Source organism: Ochotona curzoniae, unplaced genomic scaffold, assembly GCF_017591425.1.
Source record: "Ochotona curzoniae isolate NIBS_2020 unplaced genomic scaffold, NIBS_Ocur_1.0 contig_2210, whole genome shotgun sequence".
NCBI lineage: Eukaryota > Metazoa > Chordata > Mammalia > Lagomorpha > Ochotonidae > Ochotona > Ochotona curzoniae.
In genome coordinates, this window is record NW_024465369.1 from 10,188,217 (window position 1) to 10,208,812 (window position 20,596).

At 35.8% G+C, this 20,596-nt stretch overlaps 1 protein-coding gene across 5 annotated transcripts in view; it reads left to right on the forward strand.

The window, feature by feature from the left end:
* Positions 1-20,596, forward strand: part of ARHGAP15 (Rho GTPase activating protein 15) — a 616,474-nt gene that overhangs the window by 449,586 nt on the left and 146,292 nt on the right. The gene's annotated exons all lie outside the window — the stretch shown is intronic.

Consider the following 20,596-nt stretch of genomic DNA (forward strand, 5'->3'; position numbering starts at 1 on the left):
AATTTTCAAAGGTAAACATTAACTCAGATCCTCTTTGGGATTTTGCTTAGAAGCATCTATTAACCCTTTAAAAAGTTTTGGGATTATGTAGCTAAAAGTGTTTTGGTGAAAAATTACATTTCATGCAAAAAATAATGTTCATGATATGTGCCATACACATATCATGAAAATAGCTATCTTCGGATTTCAAAGTTTTTTGAAAACAATAAATTCCTATTTTCTGAACTAAAAAAATTACTGCAAGGGCCAGTATGATGACTCAATTGGGTAACTCTTCCCTTGAAAGCACCAAGATCCCATATGGGCTCTGGTTTGTGTCTTAAGTGCTCCACTTCCCATCCAGCTCCCTGCTTCTGCCCTGGGAAAACAGTAGAAGATGGCCTAAACAGACATTTAACTTCCTTGTATTGTTCCTTTCAAGAATCTAGTAAGAGAATGAAGCAGAAAGGGGGAAGAAAGAAAGACAAAATGCTTAATCTCAAAGAAGAAACACATAGCTTGCTTTTTAAATTACTTTAATATTTACTTATTGTTATTTACAAAAGAAGATTTACAAAGAGGAGGGACAGAAGGATGTTCCAGCCACTTGTTCATTCCTCAAATGACTGCTACAGCCAGAGCCTAGCCAATCTGAAGCCAGGTGCCAGGAGCCAGGTGCCCACTCCTGGTCTCCCACACAGGTGCAGGATCCCAAGGCTTTAGGCCACCACTCATGCGGCAAGACCCTTATCACCTAAACACTTCTCATAGGATTGAGGATGTAGTTTCTAAAGCATGAATTTGGGGAGATGATTTCAGAATACATGGAGTTTGACTGTCATATTAATAATAACAATCTTAGAAGGAATGTTGGAAATGCAAGAAGAAAAGGCTGATAAATAAAACCTAAATTAATGGGTAGTTTCAAAACAAGTATGTGCAAAACAATAAAAAATTGTAGCTTGCAAGAATAGAAAAATGTCTGGATACAGATCAAATGTTGGTCAAAAATAGTATAAGAAGGAAGGAAGGGATAATCCAAATTAGAAACACCCCAGGTCTTTAGTACTTCTGGAAGGATGTAAATAATTTGGAGTGGGAACAATAAAGGTGCCACCTGCAGTGCTGGCATCCCATATAAGTGCTGGTTTATATCCTGCCTGTTCTCCTTCTGATCCAGTTTCCTGCTAATAGCCTGAGAAGTGCAATATAACAGTCTTAGTGTTTGGATCCCTGCTACTCACGTGGGTGAAGCTCCTGATTCCTATCTTCAACCTTGTCTAGCTGTATCTTCTTGCTGATGGAAGATCTCTTTTTGTCTCTTTCTTTCTATTTCTGTAACTCTGCCATTTAAGTGAAACAAATAGTTTTAAATTAAGTTTTCTCCACATTATATGCCTCTTTTATTACACCCTGCCTAATATATCAAAGAACACTCCAATGCCAGCGCAATGGCTCAACTGCCCAATCCTCACTACAAGCAGCAGCATGCCATATGGGCACACGTTCATGTTCCAGCTACTGCACTTCTGATCCAGCTCCTAGCTTATGGCCTGAGAAAACAGAGGAGGATGATCCAAAGCCTTGGGACATTGCACCCACATGAAACACTCAGGAAAGGCTCCTGATCAACTCATCTTTGGCCATTGTGGCCACTTGGGGAGTGAACCAGCAAATGGATGATCTTTCTGTCTCTCCTTCTCTCATTAAATCTACCTTTCTGATAAATATAAATTAAGCAAGGAGCATTCATCCTTCTAAAAGAATGGGTTTTTTTTAATTTGCCAGGCAGAGAGAGAAAATTTTTGTCTGCTGATTCACTTCCCCCCAAATGTCCACAATGATCAAAGACAGGAGCTGGAAACTCAGTCCAGGTCTCCCATGAGTGACAAGAACCAAACTCCTTATGCCATTACCTGCTTTCTCCTAAGATCTGCATTAACAGGAGCCTGGAATCAGAGCTGCATATCCAACCAAGGCACTGTGATATGGGAAGGAGGTATCTTATCCACTAAATATCTACTCCTATTTTATTTTTTTAAAAATAGAAAGTATTTAACTAGTCTTTAGGGTATAGAATCCCTAAGAAATATATTGAAGAGTAGAAACAAAGCAAGCAAAGATATATTGGTCAAATCTACAAAGAAAATTTGAAATTCTCAAAAGAAAGGAGACCTGATTGACAGCAATCAGGAAGACAGCACTGTACTCTGGAAGAAGTATCCTTATGGGATAAATCATTTATTCTTCCATTGGCAAAATGCCAAGCATTTAAATGTATCTTCATGCAAAAACAAAAGAAAAAAGTTCAATAAATGTGGACATTTGAATGGGGTTGTTGCTGCACATAGATGTAGCCTAAATAGGTTTCCTACCAGCAGAAAATACTGTATTTAAGAAAGATACATGAAGGTTCTGTTAATGCACATCTCTCTAAAAAATAAATAAATAAAAATGTTTAAGTGTGGCTAGTTGCCTATTTTATAGTTAGGAGGAAAGAAATGTCTTTTGTGGTAATGTATAATCAAAGATTATCAATCAAAAACAAACAATAAATGACAAAGAAATGAAGGAATCATTGCCAAAACCAGAAATAATAAGCCCCAATAACCAGAAAATGCTTTTCAGATCAAATAAAAAAATCCAATGATTTCAAACGGTTATAATTTGTCACATATTTCCAGTCTTGAAGTCTAACCTCTTCTAACCCTTTCTCATTATTGCTGAGTGATGTGGTTCACCTCTCCTTTTTTTTTTCAGTTTTATTGTTTCTTATCATGTGTATTTGCCTCAATGAGTTTTAAATGGCTAAACTATTTGCTTAGAATCAGGTGTTTTTTTTTTCTTAAAAGATTATTTCTAGCTGAAGCTGTTCCTATCACATATTGTTGAATTCCAAATGCCCCCATAAAACATAACCATGAAAGTAATTTCTTTCGTATCCTCATCAACACTTCAGATAGTTAATAGCTGCAGGCACTTGCTATAAAGAAGTTGCTGAAGAAGGAAACTTGAAGTGAATTTGGCATAGAGTCATGGATGGTACTAAACACATGGATGAAGTTATTTACTTAAAATTTTTTCTTGTCGGCCTGATTTGGCTATATTTTCCAAATTGACACATACTATGCTGTAGACTTCTATTTTCACTAGCTGAGAAACAGAATGATTACAGACTTTTGCATGTTATGCATTTTTAAATATCACCAAGTTAAACTTAGATTTTGATTCCATGCCCAGGACCAAGTGGAAAAATCTCCGTCTTCAATAGTTCCTATTATCTTTTAGTCACCGGGCCACATATTGCATTTCTTCCATGAGTAAAACTCCCACTTGGAATTCCAAGCATTGCATAAACAGGGGAGTGTTGAAATCATCTGTAACTCAGTAGATTTATGTATCAAAATAATTCATCTCATCTGCTTATATTCTTCCTAGCAGGTAAAACTCTTAAATTCATGATTCAGAATGAAGCCAACATTTAATCCTTCCAACAAATATTTATTAAACACTTTCTTCTACTACCAATATCACAATCAACACTACCACTTTACTTGATTCTTTAATATTTTAAACTGTGTTTACAAATTTCAACTCATTTAACCACTATAGTGAAATTGCCCAATGCCTTAAAAAAGCTAGGGAAAAATAGGATTAAACATGGTAACAACTAAAAGGTTGTATAAGTTGAAGAAGTGGAAGTGATAAGTGTGATCTCTTGGGTTCAGCAAATATTCAAAGTCCTTAAAAGTAATAACCAAGAAGAGTATCACACATTCAGGCATTGGAGTATGGGGCCGGCATAGTCGTGACACGTGATTGCTTAACACTTGAATTCTATGATTACTTTGATGAAGTGGTTAGAGGCTTTTACCTCTCTGCCTTAGTAAATATTTCTCTTTCCTGTCCCAATCAAAAAAATACAATTTTACATTTTTTTAAATCTCTGGTAGTCAAAATTTTGAGTCCTAAAAGAATTTAATTTTCTTCATTCTTTTTTTTCTTAAATACTGTATTTTAAGCTGCATTCTATCAAGTGCATCTCATTTAGAATAAAAAAACTATTATGGGTATTTTTTTGCTAGAGTTGCTCAATTTTTTGTGACTTTTTTTCAGGAAGTAATTGATAATCTTACTGTATCCCCAGAGATGTACCTTTCATACCAAGTATCCACTAGACACTTATCTTACCCTTTTGAAGATATAATTTGGAAGAATTTTTTCTCTATAACATAAAACAGTAAGGTATTCATTAATCATTATTAAATTCATTCTTTTCCTTTTAATTGAATTCAAAAAGCAAACCAGCTAGTATATTTGGCATGTATCTGCAGAACTATGTTATTATAAGCTATTCTTAAATCATATATCTTCATGAAGTATAGGTGGAGGTTTAGAAAGTAATAAGGAAAGAAATTGGAAGCATCTGGATATCCAAAGTAAAGGAAATTTATGCTAATGGTGGTCATGTACATGTTGCAAAAACATTGTATGGCTTTAAAGCTGGACAGAAAAAAAAGAGCACATCTAACAAAAAAAATCTGAAAATAAGGCAATTCTGGAGGAAAGTAAACAAAGCCACTTAAGACTGGACTTAGAAGTCCTGCATGAGCAGGGATAAAGTGTCAAGGGATGATGTGCTCGTTCATGGGAAGGCACATGCAACCATGTTTCAGCAAGAAAAGCTCTGCAAAACACACTTAACTGCCAGGGACAGCTATATATAGAGAGAGGGTGTGGGGAACCACCTTCTGATGGCTTACCCCTAACTAAAGCAGACCGTTGAAGAATAGAAAAATCTATGAAAAAAAGAAATTTGCATATATTCCTTAAGAATAAGAGGGGGAAAGGGTAAAAGAGAAAAGAAAGCAGTGAGGAAGGAAGGAAGAAAGAATGGGAGACAAGGTGGGGTGAGTTCACGGATATACTCCACTCTCACATGTAAATGTGATGTGCAAGAAGCAATATTGTTGAAAACTCCCCTCAGCAAATATTTCATCATGAATGTGCAAATTAGAAATTAATTAGGAATTCACTTTAGGTGCTTTATGCATCTAATACAAGCATTTCTCTGCCTTTTCTTCTCTTTGCCACATCACCAACAACAGGATATAAATAAAATGAGTAAAGGTAGTCCAATTGATTATTTTTGAGCCTAACAAAATAGGCATGCCCTGATTTTGCCTATAGCAGCCTAATGTTGCCAAGCATGCTAGAATACTTATTGAAATTGGAGTATCAATCTCAGAGAGATGTTCGTATGATTTACCTTGAAGTCAATTGAAAATAGAATATTCCTTATTGATTTTGCCTGCTTTGCTTCTGTCTGTAGTCAATGGGACTCGCATCGATGTCAATAGAATGAATCAACTCCTTACTGGCCCTGGGCCTCCTTGAGTCATGTGAAGTAGGTTTGTGATTCCTTTATGTTCAAGCACAGCCAGGGAGACAAGAGTGCCACTGTCTTCTGCCGCTGCACAGAGTTACCTCGGGCTATGCAGGAAAAATGCTTTTTTCTTATTTTTAGACCTGAATCAGTCTATGCCACTAAATGTATTCTTGTGAATACAGATAGCACTTTGTTGTCGTACTCATGGGAAAGCAAAGGAGTAACCTGTTTGGATGCAGCTGCAGGCCACCTGTAGAGAAAGTCAAATTAGGGAGAGACCCCACTGTTCTTTGCATTAATGCTTTTTGTATTGTTGTTTGACTTTTCCCCCTCTCCCTATGTATCTTTTTCAACTAGGGAGATCGGGAGCACATTTTAAGGCCTTCTGTCCCTTTAAGGCATCTAATGATTGAAAGGACTCAAAGATTTGAAAGGCTGTAAAAACTCCCCAGTTACCAATGAATGATGGCAATACAAAGAATCTTAAAGCTGTTGAAGTTGAAGTAGTCTTCTTGCAGATTTAGTTTGTTTGGTGAACTTCCAGCGGCAGCTCTTACAAGGTACTCTTCAAATATTCCCAGCTATCTGTGCTGTTTTTCCTTGTAAAGATTTATCAGGTTCTCAGCGGAAAAGTAGTCCTTCATATCAGTAACTACAAATAAGGAAAAAATAATTCCTAAAAGAAAAGGAATAAACCCTCTTCTTCATTTCCTCATATGCTAGTTAGAGACTTGGGGAAAAAAAAAAGACGCCCATAAATGAAATATCTGCATTAGCCATAAATATTAAAGGAGGGAAATGTGCAAAGAAAATTTGTTTCTGGAAATCTTGATTTTGGCTGAGTATCAAAAAACCATTTCCTGACAATGAGATCCATTAGACTACAAAAGCATCTCTCAAAGTAGTGATTGTAATGCTTCTCATTTTGACTTTTAAGGTTACGCTGACAACCACAGATACCAGGCTCAAATGCAGAATCTTAGTTCAGCAGTGGAAGGGAAACCCTCTGTGAGCCTACTTGTTCTCTTTTATTCTTTTAGTTGGAAATTAAAGGTAGGAATGGCAAGATATCTTGGGTCCTTGCAAGCTGTCTAACTGGAATTATGTTGCTACCAAATATGTATCTGTATTCTTCAGGCATCTAGTGCTGGAGCAACACATAGAAACTTCAAATCTATGTAAAGAATTCTCCCAGGCTTGGCTTTCCAATGTTAATCAACTTCATGCATAATCTCAGTAAGACATCAAGAGGTTTAAAAATCACAGCTGGGTCACTAACCCTTTGGCAGTAATAAATTTGTATAAACAAAGTCAAGGTATTAAATCTAAGTATCTACTGAGACAATCCCTAATAAATTGTTTTTTTATATACCATTTTAATGCTCTGGTTAGAAATACCATAATTTAATTCATTTTGTTACACATAGATTTTATATTCCTATAATAGTTAAAAGGTAGGGAAAAGAATTTGCTGCAACTGAACACCTACATCCAGATGATTTTCTAATATATGTGGCATGTATCCTGGAAACTCTTTGTTTTTACCTAAGTGTTTTTTCCTGAGCTCTATGTACTCTGGTAAAAGCACAGATTAGATTTATGTTAATACCTAATATAGCATAATATTCCTCAATTGTATAGATTGTCTGCTGATATTTCCTTGAGATGCCCATAAGAACTTGGCCACTGAGACTCAGAGATAAAATGCTCTAGACTCCTTGTTGTTTGGTCCACCTTGGCTCTGTACCTGAACTCTTCATAAGAAACATTTCCCTGTAGAATTCTCTTCTAATTCTGGCACTTTAAGTAGTTAGCACTTTAAGCTCAGTACCCAAGGAAAGAAGGCATAGATAGAGGCCTAACACATAGCACCTCAGGACACTGTGCTTGGGATTGGAAAAAGGACAGTACCCAGAAAAACCAATAATGATTTGGAACTAATGATGACATCTAGGTATAGTTTCACAAAGCAGATTCAGAGCATTTAAAATAAAGAACTCTGGCTTCTAAGGTGGGGAAGAGGGACCTGCTGGGCCACAGGGAGCCTAGTAAGACTAAATCTAAATGAATCCATTCACTCATCTGTATCTTTTAAACAACCTGTGTTTTAAATTTGAAATGGTATTGCACTGCTTTCACCCTTGTGTACTTTGTTCAATATAGATGTACTTTATAGATTAAAAGTTGATTTGAATAGTCACACTGGACTATGGAAGGCAGCACATGAAACCTGTGTTTGACTCAAAGCCGTGGTTCAAATACTGGCTCTCAAATTTACAGTGCCTGGGATGTTATTTCATTGAACCTCCATGTACTGTACTCGAAAATGTGAAGAATCCTCACTAATAACTTTTTTCTCAGTTCATTATCATTATTAGGTACCAAATGTGAACATGTTTAGTCATCTGTGATATATAATCTTAACATGGTTATTATATGTTACTACATTTATTTAGTGGCTCAGTAAAAATTAATTTCTGAAACGACCCACATAAATATTTCTTTAGCACCCTAGTTTGCACTCTATGTGCATGTAGTCCACAACAAAAGAATTAGAAGTGCAGTAGAAAAGACATTAGCAGTTTACTACAATCCTTGCTCAAACTATTGTATGTGGACAACCTCTAAGTTTTATCAGCTTATATATGTGGCATGCACATCCAAACTTACAATCTAATTTGTAAAGAAGTTTCCAATGCCAGAAATCCCATATGGTTTTGATGTAAGAAAAAGGAATATAGTTTCCTCAGGGTCAATTCTAAAAATTGGACCACTGTAGGCTCTGACTACATGTGGAGGGGTTACAAGGGCCTGTGATCTCACCTGCCTTGATCATGTACCAGTATTCACTCTTTTACGCTTTTGAACAACCATGATCCTGGCCAGACATAGTGGTTGTGAAGGTTAAGTGATCATAAAAGTTATTAGAGATGAAAATAGTGACTTTTGTTATGCAATGGAAACAACTGTATAGATACTTCAAATCTATGTGTTATCCATGAAGTCTTGAAATTCTAGCTGTTTCTAGCTTTAATTTTCATTGCTCTCTGTTTCAACAATCTTCCACATTTCAGGTGAAGCAGTCTCAGAAGCCACCTCAAAGAGAGATGAGAATCTAACTTAACCATTAACTTGCTCACTTCTTTCATTGTTACATTTCAGAGTGCTCATCTTTGGACTTAGAATATTTGCCACAACCAGTTTACATCCAAGATCAAATGATTGATAATTTTGAACTGACAGATGTCTTGTGATCTATACATGATCACAGGCTCATGAACTCTAGGAATTATTAGTTGTGTGAATACCAGCTATCCAACCTTTTTTCTGAATACTGTTTCTTTTAATTGTTCCTATTTCCTGTCCCAATCCTGATGTTTCAGAGTAAAGAGAACATCCCACAAAAGAGGATGACAGATCTCTCATTTGTGATCTGCAAAGCTTCTCAGGGGTCCTGACCTGGCCAGTGTGTTCACTCTGTAGAGTCTTAGAATGCTGTTTTGCAGTTTCAGAAGTGATCATACTTAGCTTCCCAGAATTTTTTATGCCTGAAGGATGCCATAAGAACAAGAGCAGCCTTGTTAACAAGTTGCGGTTACTCAAAAACAAGATAGGATTCGGATATTAATCATCATTTCAGCTCACAAAGCTATGTTCTCAACCCCACTGAAGGACTTCATTTACATCTAAAATGGTTAATTCTGATCTCTACCAGAACTCCTAAGTGGAGGAATGCAGCTGCCATGTGCTGAATGACTCTGAGGTTAGGGAAGAATGACATCACTAAATTTAAGCATATTATCATGCTGACATAGAGGCACCTTGTTTTCTCCTTTGTAGATAGAGCAAGGATTGTGTTCTATGCCTTGTTTTTTTTTTCCCCTGCCAAAGAATACCTTTCCCTCCTCCCTTCCTAGCAGCTGCAATATGAAGGGTTGAAAATGTCACTTCAACTCATGATGAATGATGCTTGACCTCTGAATGGATGACTCTGAATTTTATGCAATTCTAAATTAATAGGAAAGATCCCAACTCAAAGAATGTTGACTGCTTCAAAGATGGCTATGTGTAAAGCAGCCAGTAGCTTCAGGGCTTTCTCTTTTTTTTTTTTAGTTATTATTGTCCTTGCCTAGGTGGGGCTCTTGTGTGTGAGATACAGTGGACTGTATCCTATAAGCAGAATAAAAGAGTGTGCTAACATTTTTTATGTGCTTTCTCCTGTGAGATTAGCATCTTCTAATACTAGAAATATTGACAGTAAGCAAAACCGGTGTCTAGACAAGCAGACACACACACATTTTCAAAAGGGCAACCATTCCACATGTCTTTATTGTTTTTATTTGAATATAATTAATTATGCAAAGCTATAGTTAGTAAAAGATTAACAATTAGCAGATTCTGTCAAGTAGTCACATGGAAATTAATCATTGAAGGACTGGTCTATTGTGTCAATAAGTGGTGGCAAGTATCATCCTTTTTGTCTTTTTACTTTGTTGTTTCCATAGATCTTTGCTAAGATGTATGCTTCACAGTGGACTAATAAATAAATAAACCTGCTTGTAATTTTTATAACATCCAAAAAGGTTTTGAAATAAAAACACCTATTTTAATTAGCATTATGGTTTGTTCACTTAAAAAAAAGTGATAATCCTGATGCAGTTAGCTGACACTTTTAAGGCTTTGAATTTTCCATCTGTATCTTATATTATGATGTTTCAGGATTGTCATGAGTTAATTATGTTAGCTTGGGAAGCATTGCTTGCATTTAGAATGAAAAACTTCAGCTTGAATAGACAGAAAAACAGATGCTATCTTTCTTGTCAATTGCTTTGTTGTAGGCTGCCTTGCAACCCTTCATGTATTTCTGGATCTAAAGGGAAGTGTAAATCTCTATTTATTTTAAGTTTAATATAAACTACACAATTTTCATAGTCTTCTGTTTCTGTCCCTGTCTTGTGTATCTGAACACGTGTAGTTTTTCCTGCCCCCAGATTCAAAAATCCACACTCAAATTACCTCTTTTTCACATCTCAGTTTTGTTGTGCACAGACACTATGGAGACTAGTACATAATAAAATTTATGAATAGGGCAACTCTTCTTGACAGAGCCTCTCTCTAGTATGTTCTTCTACTACAGTTTTGCCTTTGTATATCACTTTTAAATGGTACAAAATATATGCAGCATCTGGGGTACAACAAGGATGTTAAAAATGGGGTAAGCACTCTACATAGGAATTTCCATGCTTTTGTGAGTTTAATGTTCCTTTAACGTACAGAGCAGCTGTGTTTATGTCAATAATTACACATTGAAATAAATGCATGTACTTGGTTTTACATGGGATTAAGATTAAGGAGGTTAGGGATGGTCTTGCAAAAAAGACTTTTGTCCATCCCATGACAACCCAGAAAGTTTCTAGAAATCCAACATCAGATTATACTGTCCAGGGATTGTGAAATATTCCTCTGAGCATTGGTCTATCAGCAGGTCTTTCTAGGTTTCAACTGATACGGCATTATGCTGTTATACTTTTCTGTTCGTCTCCCTCCCTCTCCATTCTGTACTCTTATTTGGCCAGTGCAGTACTTAGGATCTTACCTGTATGGAGTATATTCACAAGACCTCCTGCCAAAAGTCTTCCAACAGGATTGGTTCAATGGGGGGTATATGCATTACAGCATAGCACCAGAGACAATTCAAGAATGCCATGATTGTTAATGCTTAATCCCCAAATTAGTGCCAAAGGCAATAAATGCGCCCATTCAAAGGAAAATGAGATCAAGGAAAAGTAGATTGCTGGAGGCAGGATTCCTGGGATCTAAAGGCCTCTTTTGGGCTCTAAAAAGTAGGCTGTCATGTAAGTTCTAACATTAGTGCAGTTATTATGCATTAGTCAAAAATAAAAATGAAAGAAAAAATGTTGACAGGATGGAGTTAGAAAAGGTAGATCGGGACTGCATATCAGGTTAAGAATGAGGAAGAATCAAACTATTCGGGTAGGGGCATGTACCAAACATGATTCTTGTTTGGGAATAGTGAGTGCATCAGGAGCAGAGGATCAGAATCTTAGTAAATTGGAATTTTATGATTAAATGGCAGTCTGTTGCCACAAAGTGGAGGCTTTGAATGTTGGAATTAGAAATCTTATTCTTTAAAGTATATGACAGAGATGTGTCCATCCAAAAGCCTTATCACATGTATAATAAATATTTGGCTTTTCTATCACTTAGATATGACTCTGTTCATTAAAAGATGAGCAACCTGGCTTTTCAGAAGACTAAAATACCATGGTCCTAAGATCATTTTATGCCTTCAAGAAAAATTCATAATCTGAAACTGACCTCCTAAGCATTTTGAATAAAAATATTTTGAAAAAAATGGAGTGTATTTAATCTGACAAGCTATCTGTACTTGACCAACCAGTTTTGCATATTGTATCAACTTGCTTATTTAAACATGTCTGCTGAACCTGGAAAATGCCACTAAATTCAGATACTACATTCCTCTCAACTGTAGGTGTGCTCTGCCCTATAAAATTTATACCATAGTAATTGGCATATATTAGCAATGCATCAAAGAGCTGAGGGATCATGCTGTGTTCTTTGACATGAAGGACATGTATATCTCAGAATGTGACTTATTCAACGTACATAAGACTGAAGTGACCCCTTTAGCATGGTGACTGTTGTGGAGTTTACCTTTATCAGACAAGCTTATTTGTTTAGATACTGATGATTTTAAATTAAGTATCAATCAGGAATTGATATTGCTTTTAGGTATTTAATATCATGATCTGGAGCTACTGACTTACAAAAATCTAAAAAAATAATATTTTTATATAAAACTAACTTTTAGTGTACTTTTTCTCTGCATGCTTTACATATTACTTTATGACTCTTTCTGAATGGTTTAGATTGTTTTAAAGACATGTCTGTGAGTGATACTGACGAGTGTTAAAAACGAATTATGATATCCTACCTGTATAAAATTGAGCAACTTACTCAATTTTTCTAATTCTTCGATCCTCACAAACTGGGTGAAGTATCTTGCTTGCTTCTTTTGAAGTTCCTAAATGTTAGGATCCTTGAAAGCAGAGACTCAGTCTCTGTGAATTCCCAACATGGTCACTCCTGGTTTAGTATTTGATGGAAATTCAATTCAGAAGAATACACTTTAGTTAAATTGAGATTAAAGTAAAACTACAAAGGCATCTTAAGGAAGTAAAAACTTCTTAATAACAAGTAAGGAATAAGGAACAATATGCAAAGCACTAGTTTCTTTCTCTTTCAAGCAAAAAGGTGAGAAAAAATCAGGTCATTTATGAATAATAAATAGAACATAGATTTGCTTTTCCTTTAATTTCTCTAAACTATAATTAAAATGACTTCAACTTTGAAGATTTTTAAAAAGAAAATGTTATTATTGATAAGAAAAATGTTGATGATAGATATAACCTATTAGCAATGGGTACACATCCAGACTTACTCTTTTTACAATCAGAATGCGGAGCCCAACATAATCCAATTAGTTGTAATTCCCTTTTGTAGAGCCAGTAAAGTAGCTCATGATACTAAGACAACATTGAAGTCTTATCTCTCATCAGATAATCCAAATAGGTTCTCATTGTCAAACTGCCAGCAGGTCTTTATAAACTTCAGGAAAATAGAATACTTTGGCTTCCGTAAGTTTATAATAAACATGACATACGATAATTTATCTGTGAACTCTAATTCCTCATATATGCCATCCAACAAATTTCTAGACTCCTTTCTCTGCTCTAATAATTGCATAAATATTACCAAAACATCTATCTTATTTCCTGAGTTTCTTTGAGAATATGTTATATTCTAAAACATTAGAACCTATCAACCAAGCCCCTTGCTCATTGTGTCTCCTAGGATAGCATCATCCAGTTTGCCAAAGCTCACTCAGATCCATTTTAATATATTACTGTAAGAAAACCTTTCTAAAATGTCTTGTCCTAGTTATGACCTTCACATTATTCCAGTTGTTAGAACTTCCTGTCCTGCTTTCTGCTTTCCATTCTATACCCAATGCCCTAAGACAGGGAACCTGCACTCAAGTGTCTCTCCAGCAACTTGTAGCTTCCTGAATGCATCCTGTTATTCAGGCCTGGACATGACTATTCTGCTATACTTTACTTGAAATGCTTCTCTCCATCTCTCCTACTTTCTGTATTGCCAACATCTGCTCCTCCACATGTAACAATTATGTTACAGCACATCATAAGGGAAGTCTCTGTTTGCTCAGAAAATATAGGATAGTTTATTATGAGCCACAGTCACACCACATACTAGGAACTGATTCCTTCTCTCTAAATAGAGAATAAATATGTTTTGGTGCCTGTTGTCTAACATCCTTTGTTGATTGAATCAGTTTTAGCCCATCACTACAACATACATAACCCAAAATTTGAGTTTAAAAAATATTGGATGAATGAATAAATGATTATGCAAGCCTACTTACATCTTCAGAATTGGTTGACCAAAGACAAAGAGGAACAAAGAGCACATAAACTTTTGCTGTGTGTATATTCCCATGTAACTGTGTATATAAATATATAATTATTGACATTATGAATTATCCCCTACTATCAATGGATGTTAAAATCTAATAGGTAACAAGCAAAAGCAAGTAAATCGGCACTGAGCTAAGGATATGTAGATGAATAAGAACACTTTGTTCTTTGAGGGAGAGATCCTTTGGTTAACTTGCTCTGGTTAATTGGTTATCAAGCTTTCATTAGAAACAATAGTAAGCAACATCTGGAGTGAAAGTGAATGTAGACGAGAATCAAGTTAGCAGATTAAATATACGAGTGGCATAATGAGCCTCCACAGGGAGAGATCTAGAGTTAGTGTTATAGGTTCTGGAAAGCACCTGGTTATAGATATATATATTCCTTTACTCATCATTCCAGCTTCTTTCACTGATGTTATTATTATTATTATTATTGAAGATTTATTTATTTGAAAGACAGGATTAGACTTAGAAAGACAGGTGCAACAGAGAAGGAGAGAAAATCATTTGCTCATCCACTCTCCAAATGACCTAAGAGTATGGGCTGGGCCAGGGCAAATTCAAGATCCTAGAACTCTATCTGGGTCTTCCACAATGGTGACAGGGGCCCAGGTACTTGGACCAACTTCTGCTGCTTTCCCAATGCATTAACAGGGAACTGGATCATAAGCAGAGCTGCCAGGACATGAATTACCAATCAAATGTGATGCTGTTGTTAAAGGCAGCAGCTTAACTTGCTGCTTCACAACCCCACCAACTTTCCAATGTAGTCTACCATGCATGTTGAAGGTTAGCAGACCTGCATTTTCTGCTCTGCTGAGAGAAATGTTCATATGAATCAAAATCCCTGAACTACTGGGACATGCATCTTAGCCCAATAGGTAGCCTGAGATTATAGTCCTGTAAGGCAAATTGTAGACAGCCCTTGGAATTTTCAGTTTATGCCTTTGTCATCATCATCATCATATTTGCTAAAACACATTTAGAAAGTAATTAATTGACTATGCCTCATATTAATAAAGCACATATATAAATGAAAAGCAGGTGTTCACTCTCAAAATAGCAAAATTCAAAGGTGACATTAAAGAGAACAAGTCTCACATTTCAAGATAAATACATATTTTTAGAAATTTTTCAGTCCCCTTTCAATCCTTATTTTTTTTAAGATTTTATTTTTATTTATAAGGCAGAATTAAATAGAAGGAGAGACAGAGTTTCCATCCACTAATTCATTCCCCCAAATGACCACAAGGCCCAAGCTGAGTAGATCTGAAGCCAGGGGGGCAGGAGTTTATTTTGGAACTTTCACATGGGTGCAGGGTCCCAAGGAACTTAGCATTCCTACTCTGCTCTCCCAGGCCACAAGCAGAAAGTAGATCATAAGTGGAGCAAATGGAACATGAACCAGCACCCATGTGGGATGTCAGCAGCACAGGCAGAGGCATACTGAGAATAATACTGTTTGAAACTGAAAGTGTTTGAAAATATCCAAAGGACCCGACACAGTGGCCTTGCAGCTAAAGTCCTCACCTTGAACACACCAGGAACCCATATGGGCACCCGTTCTAATCCCTCCACTTCCCATCCAGCTCCCTGCTTGTGGCCTGGGAAAGTAGTCAAGAACGGCCCAAAGCCTTGGGTTCCTGCATCCACATGGGAGACCTAGAGGAAGTTTCTGACTCCTGGCTTCAAATTGGTGCAGCATTGGCCGTTGTGGTCACTTGGGGAGTGAATCATCACACGAAAGATCTTCCTCGCTATCTCTCATTCTCTCCGTATATCTCTGACTTTGCAATAAAAATAAATAAATCTTTATGAAAAAAAGTACCCTAAAGAAACTCCTGAGAGAGGCTTTCTTTGGGTAGATATTTGGGTAACTAGGTAGAGATTGAGAGCATTTTAGTACACTCTGTTACATTTTGAAATTTAAATTAATTAAATACATAAACTATTTCAAAATAAACTAAGCAAATTATTAAAATAACAAATACACAGTTAATTTTGTGTCTTTCCATGTTACATTTTGATAATCTTAACTGTTTTTATATCTTCTTTGTAATAGAAATCACATGCTAGAAATTATTTATATGAATTATGACTCCTCACTGTTACAATGGAAAGAAACAAGAGTACTTTTATGCTTTGTGTCATTGCAACTGAAATCCTTGGAGTCAGATACATACATACTCCTTCTGTACATGGAAAATAAGTCTCTAAAACTTTTCATTTACATGTAGAAAATTATTAAATATTGATCATGTATAACATCAATTAAAATTTATTTTACTATTTTGGAATTGAAGAATTGTACAGACACTATTGTTATTTTATTGTTTCTAATGGAAATTGATAGAGCCAGTGTTGCCACAGTGCCTTAAGCTGTCATCTGTCACATCAGCCTCTCTTAGTTGTGCTGGTTCAAGTTCTGACTATTACACTTTAGGTGAATTGAAATTCCTTGGTAATGTTTCTGGAAAAGCAGTGCATGATAGCCTAAGTACTCTGGCCCATCAGCTATGTGGGAGAGTTGGATAAAGTTCCAGGCTCCTAGCTTCAGCCTGGCCTACCAACTCCCATTGAGACCATTTCACAAGTGAACCAACGGATAAATCTGTCTCTCTCCCTCTTTCTGCCTGTTACTCTGCCTTTCAAATTATTTAATTAATCAAAAAAATCAATACATATGCATAAAGAGGTATCTTTTCTGGTTTTATGTATTTTTAAATTTCTTTTTAATATTGTTAAATATTTGCATCTGCCAAATCTCGTCAGTCTACTTCTGTAAAGACCAAGCTATTCTTGTAATGTGAAGTGAAACGTGTTTAAGTACTATCATGCATCAAACTTATCAAAATAATTTAGACAAAAATAAAATCATTTTTGTCAAAATTGCTAGGAATTTTAATTGTCTGTAATTGACAGCTAGTAAAATTTCTTATTGGGGCAAAATGTTTTCAAAAAGTCTATATCAATTTTGATTACTTTTTATTGTATTTTTTGTGAAAGAATACTTTTGAGCAAAATATGCCAAATTTTGCAAGAAACCAAACTCCTATATTGCTCAATATTATTATTACTAACAATGCAGAGAGATTTGGGAAGCATTTAACAAAATCTCACTGGCAAAGAAAAGAATGCCAAATAAATTTTCTAATAATGACAGAGCAAATCTATATTAGATAGTTTTCTTATATTACCTCATTTAATTCTCTCTGTTTTAAGCATATCCATCTGACAAGTAAGGCAACCAGTATGTTAAGTAATTTCTATCTTATCTACAATGACCATAATAACTGTGTATGGACATTTAGACAACTTTGTTGTATTTATTTCCTGTTCCTTATTGTGAAATAAATGTGCATCTCACCCTTGGTTGATATTTACATATATAACATAATTTAAAAGGAAGAAAAAAAATGATGCTGAAATTTAGAGCAATATAAAGCAAAGACTTTCTTGAAATTTAATACCATGATTCTCTACCCTTTTGAGTATGTAATACATGAAGTCATCCATGGAATTTAAGTGAATTCAGAATCTGTTTGAAGAAGATGGTCAAATAAAATGAACCATTGTGTGAACTGTCTGTAGAGCACAAAACGCCTTTCAGTAAATGGAAATAAGAGGAGTGTTGGAAGTTCTGAGTAAGAAAGGAATTATTGGTACCATGAAATACGCAATTTTTTTATGATCCTAACTGAAAGTCAGTTCACTTTTGTTATTAACTTCTGAACAGCACTACATCTTTTCAGGTACCTAGACAAAAGCTCTAGAAGCCTGAAAAGAAGCATAATGTCAATTACTTGTTTTATAAAGTAGCATTATGCAAAGAGTTATGATGATAGGAGGATGTTTTACGTTGTGTCAATATAAAAACGCACAAAGCAATGACACATTTGTTTTATTTTTCCATCTGTGGTGTTCGCTTCACAGGTTTCAGTTGTACCTATTTATTATGTTATTATTTACATTCAAATGTAATCTGAGAAAAATAAAGTAAGATATCTTCATTCCTCACTCCTTTCTGTACTGGAGATAGAGGATGATGCTGCTTTCTTCGAAAAGGGTGACTACAGAAATTTTATATTAACCTGTGACATTACCTCCCTGACTTGGATAGCACAGATTATTTTTGAAGATAGATGCAGAACACGAATTACATAGAAATAAAAAGAACAGGACATGTCAAAACAGTGTATTGGAAGCTGTTTCTCTACTTCCTATTTCCTACATCAGTGAAGCCACAGAAGGTGATTTTGAAGAACATGAGGCAAAACCATGAGTTCTCTGCTCAAGTGCTGCTACCTCCTCCAAACTAAACATTTTCAAATGATTTTCAACTTAATCTTCTTAAACGTTTCTGGGAGTTACTGTGACAAATTATAAAGAATAAATATCTTTAAGAGTACAAAATTTCATGCTTAAAACCACTCTCCTCCTTCCTACTTGATAGATAACGTGGCCATAGACCATTGATTTGGCTTGTGTTGAGTTCTTCTTGAGCAACTTTTAAATGTTCTGTACTACTTTGAGTCTGAGATTGTAGCAAATGAAACATTTCTTCTCATGCAGTTATAGTTTGCAGAGTAAGAAAATGACAATCATGGTTTTATTCTTTGTCTGGAGATCAGCTCAGTGTTTAGCCAGCATATTCATTGAATCTGTCACCTAAAATAGTGAGCCTGAGCCTCAAAAGGCAAGATATTTTTAAATGAATTCCAGCTTCAAGTCCCATCCTGGAATATAAGCGATTATTTTTGTTCAACTGAAATGATCTGAACAGCTATCCCTATTTTTCATTGTATTTCACAAGTACAGTGTAGCCTTCATGTTGAGGAAATGTTTTGATATGCTCTGGGAAGGTGGCACTGTTTTTCTCTGCACAAAACCGTTGGGCATTGTATCAGTTTGCATGAACTGACATAACAACATGCCACAACGTGATTTACAGAACAGAAAATTTTCTCCCATCTCTGAAAGCTGAAAGTGTGAGATCAAGGCGTCATCAAATTGATTTTTTCTAATGTCTCTCTCACTTGCTCTCACTTTCTCACTCTCTTTCATTCTCTCTCTGCTTGGTTTGTGGGAGCTAATTTCCTTGAGTGTCTTCACATGGCATTCTTTATGTTTGCTAATCTCTTATTAAAAAGACACCAGTCATGTTGGTTTAGAGCCCACATAGCCTATTTTTTTTTATCTTCATCCTCTCTTTTTTTTTTAAAGATTTATTTTTATTATTTTCTTTTATTGAAAAGGCGAATATACAGAGAGGAGAGACAGAGAGGAAGATCTTCCGTCTGATGATTCACTCCCCAAGTGAGCGCAATGGCCCATGCTATGCCAGTCCAAAGCCAGGAGCCTCTTCCGGGTCTCCCACGTGGGTGCAGGGTCCCAAAGCTTTGGGCTGTCCTCGACTGCTTTCCTGGGCCACAGGCAGGGAGCTGGAAGGAAAGCAGGGCTGCTGGGGATAGAACTGGCGCCCATATGGGAACCCCGGGCATGCAAGGCGGAGGACCTTAACCACTTGCACCACCGCGCCAGGCCCATCTTCATCCTCTCTTAAATCCCCCATCTCCAAATAAATGGATATTTTTAGATAATGCAAATTGAGATCTTCATGTATGATTTGGGAAGCTACAGGACATAGCCTATAGACACAGTAGACATTTTGGGGGTTAATATATTTGTTCTTTGAGTATGTCCCCAAAGATCAACAAAATATCATTCTTAAGGATAGTAATAGCTTGTCAAATATCTAAAACATTATATTAATTTTAATAACATTTTTGAGCACCTTTGAGGACTACAAAGCATGCTGAGCTTGGGATGTAGTGTGTATCTTATCTATTTTTATTTAATAGGAGATTAAGCAAACAAATGAACTGACTGTTCTGTTTTTCTAAAATAAAAACTTCAATGAATTTCATGTTATAGATAATGTGTCATAAGAAAGGACTTTAATTAGTGCCTCAAAGAAAGATGCTACTTTTGGTACAAGGTTTACATCACTCTGTTGGTGAATTTGGAACCTATCTCTAATCCACCAGAAATCAGATTGAACTGTCACTTTAAGAAACACACAGGAAAGATTGAGCTAGTCTCATGATTCAACCAACTTGCTTTTGGTCAACTCCTTTAAATACTAAACTAAAAATCAGCTACATCCTTGCAGATACACAGTGTCATTTTTATCAATCGTAGTATCTAATCTTCTAGCTTGATTTTTTGGGCCAATAGTCCCTCTGGCATCTCTTTCCGTCATGATGTGACTTTCATGTATCCAGCAGGCTTTTCAGATAAGAGTTCCAAATGGTCATCTGCACTAGAACAGATACCATATCCTTTATGAGAGTTTCACAATGTAATAGGTTCTTCTCATTCTATTAATGAAATCAGAGATATCCTACCCATATCCTGGGAAGTTTAGGATGTCTTTCCTCTTTTATTTCTTACTGTGACAGTAACAGAAAAAGCATTGCAAATGCCAGGCAATGTATTGTAAGATTTTGAAATAAGCTTGTTTTTCAGTATATAAAGAATAATAATCTCTTTAGTCTTGTATCTCTGTTCTGTTGTGGATAATTCAACTTACCTGAAGCTGCATTTTAATCAAAACTAAAACACTCTGAGTCAAGCTAAAATCAGGACTGACATGGCAACTGTGTGTTATGCCAATCTAAAGAGATGCA